The sequence below is a fragment of the Geotrypetes seraphini genome, chromosome 6, assembly GCF_902459505.1.
Source record: "Geotrypetes seraphini chromosome 6, aGeoSer1.1, whole genome shotgun sequence".
In the NCBI taxonomy this organism is placed as follows: Eukaryota; Metazoa; Chordata; class Amphibia; order Gymnophiona; family Dermophiidae; genus Geotrypetes; species Geotrypetes seraphini.
In genome coordinates, this window is record NC_047089.1 from 110,199,940 (window position 1) to 110,214,109 (window position 14,170).

The window sequence follows — 14,170 nt, forward strand, 5'->3', positions numbered from 1 at the left end:
AGGATGCCAATTCTTATAACAGGTGAGTTCTGCACAAGAATATTAGAAATCAAATGTACAGAATTTTCAAATATTGTGCACAGAATTTTGATTTTTCTTCTGCAGCCTCTCCCCTCCCCTGAGTAAAATCTAGGCTGTAGATAACTATACCCATGTTGGGATTAAACCAATAGTATTAATCTTGTCTTGACATGACCATGAATCAGCTTGATGTCTGCATAAGGCAAACATTTGTCTAGTATGCAGCAATGAAAACTTTGGATCACTATGATCTAACAGTAACATAACAACATAGGAAAAGACTGCAGATAAAAACAAAATACAAGAAAAGAGCAAGGAAGCAAACCCCAAGGGAAACTAATTAAACTAAACTAAACCTTAAGTTTATATACCGCATCATCTCCACGGATGTTGTGGAGCTCAGCACGGTTTACAAGAACTTAAAATATAGGAAGAGAAGGAAAAAAAAGGTTTACATGAACTTAAAAATAGAAGAGAAGAGTAAGGGGGGATAGAATTACATTTTAGTGAAAAATACAAGTGGGATGGAACTGTACACATCAACCAGAGATAAATAAATGAACATTTATTAAAAACCAATAAAACAGCCTTATATATTAAGTTCAATCTGTGTTATAGACCCGACCCAGTCTATGTTTCGGCATTGGTGCCTACCTCAGGGGTTACAAGAGACATCTGAAGAACATAGACAAATATTGATGATGTCCAAATAATAATACATAAAATATAAAAAAATATGCAAAATAACATGGAAGAGATAGAACGTATATGTGGCATGTGTACGTCGGCGGTGCTAGACATCCTCTAGAACAGTGTTTTTCAACCTTTTTTGGGCAAAGGCACACTTGTTTCATGAAAAAAATCACGAGGCACACCACCATTAGAAATGTTAAAAAATTTAACTCTCTGCCTATATTGACTATATATAAAGTAATTCTCTTGAATAGGAATCAAATAAACACAAAGAAAGTATTTTATAATTACTTTATTACGAAATAAAAATTATAAAATACTATATTCAGTGCGAAACCTGGGCCTGTTTGGCTGAACACAAAGCTGATATTCTGGCTGGAATCGAAGAAAGACACACACGTAGCTCTTCGTCAACAGCTCTCAGTCTCTCTCTGTATTTGGTTTTTATAGCATACAAAAATAGACAAATATACCCTCCATCCTTTTTATTAAACCACAATAGCAGTTTTTAGCGCAGGGAGCTGCGCTGAATGTCCAGCGCTGCTCTTGACGCTCATAGGCTCCCTGCGCTAAAAACCACTATTGCGGTTTAGTAAAAGGTGACCATATTGTAAAATATAGACAGCAGATATAAATTCAGAACTGTGCATAGTAAGTGAAGAGAAGTTTTCATCTCTGGGAATTTACCCAGTTAACTATTAAGTTATTTGGGCAAATTCCTTTGAAAACTGTGGTAATACTGCCTCCACTTTGCTAAATTTTAAAATAAAATCATTTTTTCCTACCTTGTCTGGTGATTTCTGGTTGCACTTTCTTCTTCTGACTGTGCATCCAATCTTTCTTCCCTTCTATCAGCCTGTATGCTTTCTCTCCTCCACACCTCATTCCCTCCCCCAACTTTTTCTTCCCTCTCTCCCTGACCTTTCTTTCTCTTTTTTCTGTTTCTCTTCTTTCCTTCTGTTTCCCTGCCTGCCCCCTTTCTTTCTTTCTCCCTGCCGTCTCTCCAAGCCACTGCCGCTGCCGCTGCCATCGGGGAACAGGACCCACCAATGGATAACAGGCCCCAAAGCCGACGCATGCTCTCCCTGACGTCAATTCTGCAATCGAGAGGAAGTTCCGCCCAGCCAGGCAGCGATTGGCTGGCCCGAACTTCCTCTCCGACTGCAGAATTGACGTCGGGAGAAGAAGACTTATCAGCTCGATAGATTAGATCGCCAAGACAAAGTGAGTCCTGGGTGATCGACTCACTTTGCCTTGGCGAACTACTGGCGCCCCTGCCTCGGGCCCCCTGTCAGCTCCGGGCCCGGCGGCCCTGCGGCACACCAGGCAACATCTCGCGGGTCACACTAGTGTGCCGCGGAACAGCGGTTAAAAAACACTGCTCTAGAAATGCGCCAGTGTTCTCCCTAGTGAGTTTTAGCTGGGCGCTCCACCCGGCTAATTTAAGTGAGCGCCCGGCTGTGAATTTCAGACAGACAGTCTGGAACAGCACTTGTTAAATAGTGAAACCACAACTACCCTTCAAAATCTAGTTGACGGGACAGTACTGGCTACAACGGTTCTCATTAGAGGAGCTCATGAATCTCTCCGTTAGGGCTACTTTTTGGCAAATGGGCTATTTTTGGCCGGTCCCGTTCCAGACCTCCTATTGCTGAGGGTTTTTTTTTCATTGGTTCAGCTGCAGCACAATGTGCCAATCACAAATGACCTTAGAACTCTGAGGTTGTTTGTGATTGGTCCATTGTGCCCTAGCTGAGCCAATGAAAATTCCTGCGCTGCGGTGCCGCCATTGGTAAGGGAAGAGTGCCAACACTAGCAAGCCCGCCATAGCCAAAGAGGACAGCAAAACCTTTGGACAGACCCTTGCCGACATGAAGCAGTTCATTTACATCCCATGGAGTGGAGAGGTCCTGGGGTGGATGGTCAGCAGCTGGGGTAGGAGCCTGGAGAGTGAGGGAGGAGGTTTGGAGGTGAACCGGTGGGGGTTTTTTTTTCCATCAGTAGTTTTCATCAGTGTGAAAGGCGGTCTGTGTGTGTGTGCACACGTGATTCCTCTGGCTGTAGTCTCTGTTCCCTTTCCTGAGCGGTGACAGCCTTCGTGTAATGAGAGAATGCACCGGCGATTCGAATCCCACTGTTACTGACTGCCTCACCAGGAAAGATTTTTCTCGTAGAGTCTTTTTTCCCATCTCCCACCAGTTTTGTTAAAAAAAAAAAAAAAGTCAAAATTCGACACACAGGGAAGCTAAAAATAGAAAGTTGTAAGGGAGGGGGAGAGGGAGATGAGCTAAAGATGGAATGCAGGCCTCCTAAGGCAGGCTGATGGGCCACTGACTTTTAAGGCTGATCCTGCATTTATTTTATTTAATTCTGTTCACACACACACCCCTTTTTATTATTTTGCATATAGAGGGGTCAAATGGAAGATAATTGGGGAAGGTAATTGACAGGACGAGGAGGAGCTATGGTGTGAAACTGTCAGCCACCCCCTTTATTTAATCCTGCAGGACAGCCTCAGCAGTTCGGTGGGTTTTGTAAAGTTCTCTAGAGTTGAACCTGCTGATCCATGTAAGTTATTCTCTCACTCTGTGTAAATAACCTCTTTTCTCCCCCACCCCATGAGCTCCTTTTTTTTTTTTGTTTGTGTGTATGTGGGGGAAGGGGGGAGTGAATTTATATTTTGCTTTGATTGGAAATATACTATACTTTATTCTTTTCCCAAATGGGGGATGCTGTGTGTATACCCCATGTCTTTTTGAATTGCATAAAAACAAAAGAATAGCCTAGGTTTTGTATTTGAATTTTGGTCTTTTGTACCCCATTATGGACTGTTTGGGATATGTGCAGTGTATAAATAACAGTTTGTATTTGTATGACGTATTTGTTTGATAAATTTGAGATGTTTTTAGCGTCAGTTGTTCGGGCTACTCCGACACAAATTGGGCTACTTCTGGCTGGACATTTTTTTTTGCCATCTGGCAACCTGACTCAAATCAAAAAAAAGTTGGACACTACGGCGCAGGAGTTAAGAACTCAGAGGAGTGTCTGTTGCTCAGTAATAGGGTAGTTTTGTGGTACAATTGGTTATGTTTCCGCGCTCGGGGAGTTTCAAAAAGAAGAACTGTGAGTGAGTTGGGGAAGGGGGTTTTAGTTGATATTACAGGGGAAAGGGTGTATGAAAAAAAACTTTTCAGAGACGCTGGATCTGGACATGCGGGCGTGGGAAGACAGGAGGGGGAGGGAGATAGAAAAGGACCTTGAGGAGGGGTGGGAAAGCAGACTTAAACCATAAGGGAGGGGGAAGACAGGGCAGATACTGGACTAGAGGGGTATAGAGGAGAGAAAGAGACTGCAGAGAGGGAAACACCCCCTGAACCGAGGAGAGAGATATGCATATGCCAGGCTCTGGGGAAGTGGAAGACAGTGAGAGTGAGAGATACAGAAAGACCTGAAACAAAGGTGGGAAGACTCAAAATGTTAGCAGAAGGAAGATGTAGGGAGAAACTTGAAACAAAGGGGAGGCAGAAGAGAGGGGGAAGATGTTGAATTTGGGGGTGTATAGAGGGAAGAGAGAAAGAGACTGCAGAGAGGTGGAAAGATTCTGGACCAAGGAGGGAGGGAGGAAGAAAGGAGAGAGAGAGGCAGAGAAAGACCTGGAAGAAAGGAGAACAAATACTGGACATGGGGGATTGGGTGTTTGTAAGCAACAGAGAGACAGAGGCCTGGACCAAAGGGGCAGACTGGATGGGCCATTTGGTCTTTTATCTGCCATCATCTTTCTATGACAAGAGGCAGATGCTGGACTATGGGAGGTGCAGACAGACGAGACGGGGGGAGGGGGGAGACCCTGAGGAAGAACAGAGAGATGAAAGATCATAACAGAGGAGGAAGAGAGAGAGAGGCATGTTGCCAATAGGGGTGGAGGAGAGAGGAAGAAAAAGTTGGACTCATGGAGAGAGAGAGAGAGAGAGAGAGAGATGTTGGTTGGGTAAGGGAATGAGGTCCAAAGGAGAGGAAGCATGCAGGAGGCAGAAAGAAAGAAATGTTTGATGCACAGTCAGAAGAAAGTCCAACCAGAAACTAATTAAATCACCAAAGGAAAAATGATTTTATTTTCAATTTGTGGGGAGAGTGTGGTGCAGTGGTTAAAGCTACAGCCTCAGCACCCTGAGGTTGTGGGTTCAAACTCACACTTTGTGACTGCACTTAATCCCCCCATTGCCCCAGGTACTTTAGATAGATTGTGAGCCTGCCGGGACAGAGAGGGAAAACTGCTTGAGTACCTGAATAAATGCATGTAAACCGTTCTGAGCTCTCCTGGGAGAACGGTATAGAAAATTGAATAAATAAATACATTTAGTGATCGAAATGTGTCAGTTTTGAGAATTTATAATCTGCTATCTATATTTTGTACTATATTTGTCTATTTTTCTATAGTTGTTACTGAGGTAACATTGCATATTTTATTCATCTGCCTTGACCTCTTTGCAAATAAAACAAATATAAATGATAATTTATCATTTTCTCTGCATACAGTGTGCTTTGTGGTTGGTTTTTTTTGTGGTTACAATTGTGAATTAATAAGATTATATTGTGTGTACATGAAAAATGAATGGAAGAAATTGCATTACAATTAGTACTATTATAATGGAGGTAGGGTCAGGGCTGGAGCTTGGGCTGGGGTGCTTGGTTGGTATTTGTTAGACTTTAAGAAGTAGAGAAACACTGGTCTAGGTGACTATGGAGTTCACTCAGTAAGGGCCCCTTTTACAAAGCCACAATAGCGATTTTTCCATGGCAAATTCCCCAAACTCCATTTTGTATAAGATTTCCGGGATGCAAAGCATTAACTGATTCAACATGAGTTTGAAATTGGTTCAACTAAGGTAGTTTTGAAAGAAATTGAAGGTTTGATACTGGCCAGTAGTTATTTGAAATAAGAGGATCTGCATTACTTTTTTACAAGGTTGGCTTAAATGCTACTGGAACACTGCCTAAGTGTCAACCCTTAAAAAAAGGAAGTCATATTGAGCATTGGAAAACAATAATAATTAATAAAAATAGTGCACATTTAATTTTCCCCACCACCAAATTTCCCCATCCTGCCCCACCCTGCTACTTTTTTTATGCCACCCGGCTGGAAAAAATTTCTGGGGAGAATACTGTGCACGATAACCAAAAGATGTCTAACTCATTCGATTATATGATCAACAGATGTACAGTACTCCCTGGAAATTTGCGGGGATTACATTCCAGGAACCCTCGTGAATTTTGAAATACTGTGAATATAGTTTTTAGGCATGGGAGACAGGAGAGGGCAGCTGGAGAGGCAGGAGAGGGCAGCTGGAGTGCCAGCGAGTGAAGGAAATCACTTGCTGTATGCTCCGACATGCCTTTTCCTTTACTAAATCGGGCCTCACTAATCAGGATAGGCGGGTGGAGCATACAGCGAGTGATTTCCTTCACTTGCCGGCGCTCTGGCTGCCCTCCCTGCCTGGTCATTTGTGGTACGGGAAAATACCACGAATGACTGGGACCGCGAACCGCCAACCACGATTTGCAGGGGAGCACTATACTGCATACAAACGTCCATAGATGAATACAAAGGCGACCAAAAAACTGAACATGTTCCTGAAATATGTCTCAAGTTTGTTCAATTGTAATGACCCCCTAGTCGTACATGCTTGGCCATCCATTAGTTTTTATTGATTTTATTATCTATATTCTGCATATCCTACAATTCTATACGTATTACAAGTTATTCAGTACTCAAGCATTTTTTCCCTATCTGTCCTAGGCGGGCTCACACTCTATCTAATGTACCTAGGGCACTGGGGGATTAAGTAACTTGCCCAGATCACAGGGTCATAGGATGTCAAAACATTGTCACACGGTCCTCAACAGCGTCCTACATGCCCATATACAGTGGAACCTTGACCTTGTTTACGAGCATAATTCGTTCCGAAGCATGCTCGTAAACCAAAATACTCATATATCAAAGCGAGTTTCCCCATAGAAATAATGGAAACTCGCTTTGATCGTTCCCCCCCCCAAGGCCAGTGGCGCTGCTCTTTCCCCCCCCCCCCGCTCAAACCGGCACCCCCTGCCAACTTGAACTCCACCCACTGTCTGGCACCATCACAAGAACCGGCATCGCTTCCCACCCGCTCGCAAACGCCCCCTGCTCGATCGGCACCCCCCATGCGAGGAACAGCATCCCCCCGCCTGACCAACTTTAACTCACCCCCCCGGTCTGGCAACCGTGCACGCCGTCCACAGGACGTTGCCGGTGCCGCTGTGAAGATCTTCTTCCTGTCTCTCGGTGAGAGGGAGAATTAGAAGGGCTTGAGCATGCGCAGATGCATGCTCAAAGCCGGCAGAGGCAGGAAGAAGATCTTCAAGCGGCACTGGCACGTCCTGTGGGCTGCGTGCTGGTGCCAGACGGGGGGGTGAGTTAAAGTTGGTCGGGCGGGGGTGCTGGTTCGCATGGAGGAGTGTGTGCCGATGCCAGTTCTCGGGGTGGGTGCTCGCAAATCGAGTCAACACTCGGTTTGCGAGACAAGTTTTGCGAGAATGTTTTGCTCGTCTTGCAAAACACTCGCAAACCGAGGTTTGACTGTATAAACCTGCATGTGGCATGACGATTTTTGTGGGTGTAGTAGAGTGGAGATTGGAGGTGGTAGGAGGATAGTGAAAAAACAAACGATTTCTGAGTGACATTGAGTGATAGGCGAGAGAAAGTGAGAGAGACTGTAAGGGTGACAGACAGGAGAGACTGTGTGAGTGATTGGGAGAGTGAGAGACTGTGCAGTGAGGAAGGGTGTGATAGGAAGAGTGTGTGACCACCAGAGTGAGTCTGTGAGAGAGTGTGTGAGTGAAAGTGGGTGTGATGGTGTAAAGAAGGGAGCCCAATTACTCCCTATGGGAGACTGAGTCACTAGTGGAGCTCTGCCTCTGCTATGAGGCTCGGGTCTTTGGTCACAATGACCGCAGGCCACCCCGTAGTGTCGCCATGAGGACATGGACACGGATTTGCGACACCCTCCATAGGTGAGCATCACCCAGTACCCATCACTATGTAAGCTTGCACAGGTAGCCTGTGTTCCTTAAGGCTCAAAAGCTATCAGCAATTGCCTCTTCCCCCCACCCCCATCCTTTTTGCAAGCAGCCTCTTTGCTATTGCCTGCCAATAAATATATACAGTATAACAGATATAAAGGGAAAAAAATAGAAATAGGAATGTAACAGCTCCACAACTGTGGAATTCTCTCCCTGTTTACCTAAGGGAAGAACGCATGTTAGACCCATTTAAGAGTAAGTTGAAATGCTTTTTTAAAAAAAAAAATATGCCTTCAACTGCTAACATTCTTGTCTTGAATCACTCCTTAGGGTCTGTCCTGTGACCGTCTTCCTTTTAATGTCACCCTCCCTTTTGTCCATTCCCTTTTTGTCTTATTTTCTTCAAAATATTGTATTTCTTTCCTTTTTCCCTCACTTTGCATAAGTCTTGTTTGTGGATATATGTGGCATGTTTTCTCCCCCTGAAAGTTGTATGGATTTTAGTTATGTACATCGCTTTTAAGTTTGATTAAGCGATGTATCAAATCTTAAATAAACTTGCAATTTGATCTATAGAAAGATATCTTTCATAATAAAATCCTAAGCGCGCATGCGCACTTACAACTTTGTGATCCTTGCCTCTGATGTGTAGCTCCGTGGCAGTGTTCAACACATTCAGCTGGAGCTTGTGGCGGTTTCTGTGTGGCGGACCCTTTGCTTTAGTTGCGGCGGCGGCAGTGGACCAGGGGTATGTGTTGGAAGCGGCAGTAGGCCAGGCGGTAGGTAACAGCAGCGGGGGCCAATACGGGGGGGGGGGGGGGAGGGCAGTCTTCATTGCTGGAGGGAAGCAGGCAGGCTGGCTTTAGCGTGGCAGATAGGGAGGGAGGTAGGCTGGCTAGCTTTGGGGGAGAAGGGTGGGACGAAGGCAGTGAGGGGGACATAGGAAGGAGCACTGGGGGCACTAAGGACATGGGAAGGAGCACTGGGGACACTAAGGACATGGGAAGGGGCACTAAGGACATAGGAAGGAGCACTGGGGGCACTAAGGACATGGGAAGGGGCATTAAGGACATAGGAAGGAAGCACTGGGGCACTAAGGATATAGGAAAGAGGGAGGGAATAGAAAGGGACAATTGTTGGGCTTAAGTGTAGAAAGCAGCCAAAGAGAAAGAGAGACAGAAAGAAAGAAGATAGATAGCGGAAAAGGAGAGAGAGAAAGAAAGAAAGACAGACACATCTACTCTAGCACCTGTTAATGTAAAGGGCTTAAATACTTGTCAATATATAAAAGTTTGCTTGCCAATATATTGTTATGTCCCTACATCATCAAAATATTTATAAGAGATATAATGTGCTCAGTGTCCACAATGTTCTTGCAGGTGTTTTGGTGTCTTTTGAGACCATGAGTCCCTGAAGCGCAGGTATAGGAGAGTCAATCGAGACAATCCAGCCCTCATCAGGCATATGAGACACCCAGCCGTAAGTGCCACCCCCCCCTGCAATAACTGTACAACTAGTCAGGTCTATCATGTCATATATGTGATGCTCCTACCTCTTCTCTGCACCTGCTATCCCCAGGACTTTCCCCAATGAGATGACATGGGAAGAATTGCGGCAGGGGGAAGGAAGAAGGCATATATGCACAGTACCCATTGATTAGAACAGATACATTCTCTCACACACTCATATATATCGGACACTGATGCAGCTTGGCAAACTTAAGAAACAAACAAAAAATTACCAGCAGTGGCTATCAAACCCTGCTGCTGCAGCACTTCATTCCAAACCACTATACTACAGCATCAAGTGACAGAAGGGAAATTGATAAAAGACAGAGTAACAGAGGCCACTCACTATATCTCTGGCCCTTTGAATTCATAACCCCTCATATACACCCATACTGCACTCATTGCACACATCATAGTCAGTTGCACAGGTTGGGATGCTGCCTTGTAAGACATACCAGAAACTCTGAAAGCTGCTTGTCCCTATTAGTGCTGACCGATTCACGATTCGAATAGGTTCACCGATTCACTTCAGGTGAATCGATTCAAATCGATTTAAAACAAAACAAAAAAAATCGGCCTCCCAATTCGGTAACTGACCCTTCTTCCTCGCCCCCTAAAGCAGGAGTGGCAGTGCTGCCTCTTGCTGGCTGGCCGCTGCCACACCTGCTTTAGAGGGTGAGGGTCAGTCAGGAAGTGCTGGTGTCCCGCTTCCCCCCGGCCTTCTGCTGGTGTCCGGCTTCCTCCCTGGCCTCCCGCGCATCCATTTACCTAATATCAGCAGCCTGCAGAGAAGATCACCAGTGCTAGTGATCTTTGCAAGCTGCCATAGGCCTTCGGAGTTGTTTCCTCTGCCACAATCCTGCCTCTGATGTCAGAGGAGGGGTGGGACGTGGCAGAGGAAACAGCTCTGAAGGCCTATGGCAGCTTGCAAAGATCGCTAGCACTGGCAATCCTCTCTACAGGCTGCTATTAGGTAAATGGATGCGCGGGAGGCCAGGGGGAACACGCAGACCTTCGGGGGGGGGGGGGGGTTGCGCAATCCTTCGGGGGGGGAGTGGAATAGGCCTTCAGGGGGGACAGGCAGGCCTTTAGGGGTGGGGTGCAGGCCTTCAATGGGGGCAGACCTTTAGGGGTAGTGGTACAGGCCTTCAGGGGTGGGGTGCAGGCCTTTAGGGGGGACAGGCCTTCAGGGATGTGGCATAGGCCTTCAGAGGTAGGGTGCAGGCCTTCAGAGGGGGACAGACCTTCAGGGGAGGGGGGCCCTGGTGTTGAAGTTCATGGAGGGAGGGAAGGAAGAGGGTTCAAAGAGACGTGCATATGCCAGACTTTGGGGGGGACGGAAGAAATAATGGGTCTAAAAACAGAGGAGAGGGAGAGAGGTGGTGGACATTGGGATTTAGGGAGGGAAGGAACAAAAAGGGAGAGAAGTTGGACACAAGGGATGGTGTGGAGGGGGGATAGGGATACTGGATAGGAGGGTAGTTGTGAAAAGAAAGGGAGAGATGGTGGACCCTGAGGTGGTAGGGAAGGAGGGAGAGATGCTGGATGAAAGGGTGGTTGAGAAAAGGTGGATCTGTGGATGGAAATGAAAAAAAGGAAAGATGCCAGACCTCCGGGGGAGGGAAGGGAAACAGAAGGGGAGGACAGAGATAGAAAATGGATGGTTAGCACAGAGAAAGAAGAAAGAAGGAGACCCTGGCAAGCAAGTAATCAGAAAACAACCAGAGCCTGGGACCAACAAGATTTGAATAATGACCAGACAACAAAAGGTAGAAAAAATAATTTTTGTGATTTTTATGTTTTGTGATTACAGTATGTCAGATTTGAAATGTGTATCCTGCCAGAGCTGGTATTAGAACGCAAATGTGAGCTAGGATTTAAATTCTGGTTAAATTCTTGTAATTCTAACATCCAGTTTACTTACAATGTTTTTTTTTCCACCATTTCTTTTTTTGGATGTTTTGGTGACTCAGTCCATTTCGAGCTTTGAGGCTATGGTATTTAAGAAATCCACTGACCGTAATACTTTTCTCAATTACAAGAGTTGTCATCCAAAGCACCTCCGTGATAATTTTCCTTTCTCTCAATTTTTAAGGTTCATGAGGATTTGCAGTAAAGAATATGAGTTCAAGAAGAATTCTCGTATGCTGACTGCAGACCTGTCTGCTTGCGGATATGATAAAAAATTTTGCATAAATGTTATAAACGTGCCAAATACAATCATCGTGAACATTTATTATGTGACAAAAACACCTGTGCAAGCAAAGACAATTTGGACATTCAAACTTGTGTGTTGAAATTTTCAAATGCAAGTCCAGCTATAACTAGAGTGATGAAGAACAACTGGAAGATAGTTCAAACTCATCCTATGTTTACAGACAAGGTTTTAAGAACTTCATTCAGCAGAGGGCGAAATTTAAAGGAGATTGTTAGTCCTTCAGACACTACTCCATCTCAAAAGGCTAGGGGCATTTTTGGACATTACAAATGTGGTTCTTGCATATGCTGTGAAATTATGTTACAATCCAAGGTGTTTATTAACCCCCAAGATGGCAAAAGATTTGAGCTGAAACATTTCAGCAACTGTAACACCAATTATGCCATCTACACGATCATTTGCCCTTGTTCTAAATTGTACATCTTGAAAACCAAGAGATGTTTAAGAACTCGTCTCAGTGAACACAGATCTAACATTAAACGCAAGAAAATGGAGGCACCCATTGTACAACACTGCTGTGAAAGAATCATGTTTTTGATGATTTAAAATGCATTGTCATTGATGTTGAGAAGCAGAACCATAGGGGAGGCAACAGAGATAAACTCCTTTTACATAGTGAACAACATCTATATAATAAAACCGTAGGCGGCGCATGCGCAGTCTTATCAGCGTGCTTCCATGATCCGTATGTCCGTGGCCGCCAAGACTGCAGCATGCCCCGCGCTTACTACGGCCCCACGCGCAGCTCAGTTCGGCACGGCGGTTTCCCCAGATAGGGGAAGCCGAAAAACTCAATCCCGCCTCATGGTCCTGCCGCCGCTCACGAATTCCCCCCCCCCCCAATCCTCCTGCAACAGCCGCTACCGCTCCTGTTCAAAGCGGCCTGCTGAGGTTCGCGGCCGCTGTAACGAACCTCGCAGGCCGCTCTCCACATGGTAGCACGTTCCCTCTGACGCAATCGCGTCAGAGGGAACATGCTACCGAGTTGGAGAGCGGCCTGCGAGGTTCGTTACAGCGGCCGCGAACCTCAGCAGGCCGCTTTGAACAGGAGCGGTTGCGGGAGGAGGGGGGGGGAGTTTTAACAGGAGGAGTCGCCGAAAAAAACCTTCAGCCGCAGCAGGCCAGCACACGGGAAGGGAAGGGGGAGGGGCCGAACGGAGCAGGGCAGCTCAAGGTAAGAAGGGAATGGGGGGTGGGGGAAAATGTTTCTACTACTCAGCAGGGACCTGGAGGGGAAGGGAAAACCGCTGCTGCTTCTGCAAAGGAAAGTGGTGGTAGGGGAGAGAAGGGAATGGGGGGTGGGTGGGGGAAAATGCTGCTACTACTTCACAGGGATCTGGAGGGGAAGGGAAATATCACAGCTGCTTCTGCAAAATAAAGTGGGGGGGGGAGAGAAGGGAATGGGGGGTGGGGGAAAATGCTGCTACTGCTTCAGCAAGGACCTGGAGGGAAAGAGAAATACCGCTGCTGCTTCTGCAAAGGAAAGTGGGGGGGGGAGAGAAGGGAATGGGGGGGTGGGTGGGGGGAAATGCTGCTACTACTTCACAGGGATCTGGAGGGGAAGGGAAATAGTACTGCTGCTTCTGCAAAGGAAAGTGGGGGGGGAGAGAAGGGAATGGGGGGTGGGTGGGGGGAAATGCTGCTACTACTTCTCAGAGATCTGGAGGGGAAGGGAAATATCACAGCTGCTTCTGCAAAATAAAGTGGGGGGGAGAGAAGGGAATGGGGAGTGGGGGAAAATGCTGCTACTGCTTCAGCAAGGACCTGGAGGGAAAGAGAAATACCGCTGCTGCTTCTGCAAAGGAAAGTGGGGGGGGGGAGAGAAGGGAATGGGGGGTGGGTGGGGGGAAATGCTGCTACTACTTCACAGGGATCTGGAGGGGAAGGGAAATAGCACTGCTGCTTCTGCAAAGGAAAGTGAGGGGGGGGGGAGACACAGAAAGAAATACAGACAGACAAAGGAGGCTAGGGAGAGAGACAGACAGAAATAAAGACAGACAGGGGACCAGAGAGACACAGAAATAAAGACAGACAGGCAAAGGGTGCCAGGGAGAGAGAGAAAAAAATTGCAGGAGGGAGAAAGACAGAAAGAAAGGAAGAAAGAAACAGGAGCAGGGAGAGAGACATAAAGAAAGACAGACAGCCATATATTCTAGCACCCGTTAATGTAACGGGCTTAAACACTAGTTTGATCCATAAATTGAATTCTTTAGAACCTGTCGGACTAAATAACAATATAGAATGGAAAGCTTTCTTCTAATGAATTCTTTTGGATTTTTTCTTTTTTTGTTGTTTCTGCATCTATATCAAAAGATTATTTTTTTATTTTTTTGTGTGTTTTTTGTACTTTGAGATATTATTACATTAAGCAGTTTGAGTTTTACAGTCCATTTGTTTCCCTTTTTCAGTTAGCACCATTCACTTATAGTTTTTTTACAATTCAGGAAATCCAGTTTGTGGTTTTACCCAATTGGTGTATAGTACATTCGTTTTTTCTTTCGGTAAGCATTCCTTTTTTGTTTTTTATAGGTTAGTAAAGTTAGCATGTTTTTTTATTTAAATGTCATATAGTTTATTTGTTTTTCAGTTAGTATCACATACACATAATCATTTTTTCAGTTTCAACAAATTTAGTGTATGGCTCCATTCGAGCGTATGATGTCAGCACGTC

General features: G+C 45.6%; 1 protein-coding gene and 1 long non-coding RNA gene across 8 annotated transcripts in view; one reads left to right on the top strand and one right to left on the bottom strand.

Annotated features, from left to right (window-relative positions):
* RGN (regucalcin) overlaps positions 1–14,170 on the bottom strand; it is a 677,053-nt gene that overhangs the window by 99,056 nt on the left and 563,827 nt on the right. The window lies entirely within an intron of this gene.
* Positions 8,447–12,228, top strand: LOC117362414. Its single transcript, XR_004539882.1, has 3 exons — positions 8,447–8,552; positions 9,153–9,252; positions 11,377–12,228. It is a non-coding gene; the product is annotated as an uncharacterized LOC117362414 (long non-coding RNA).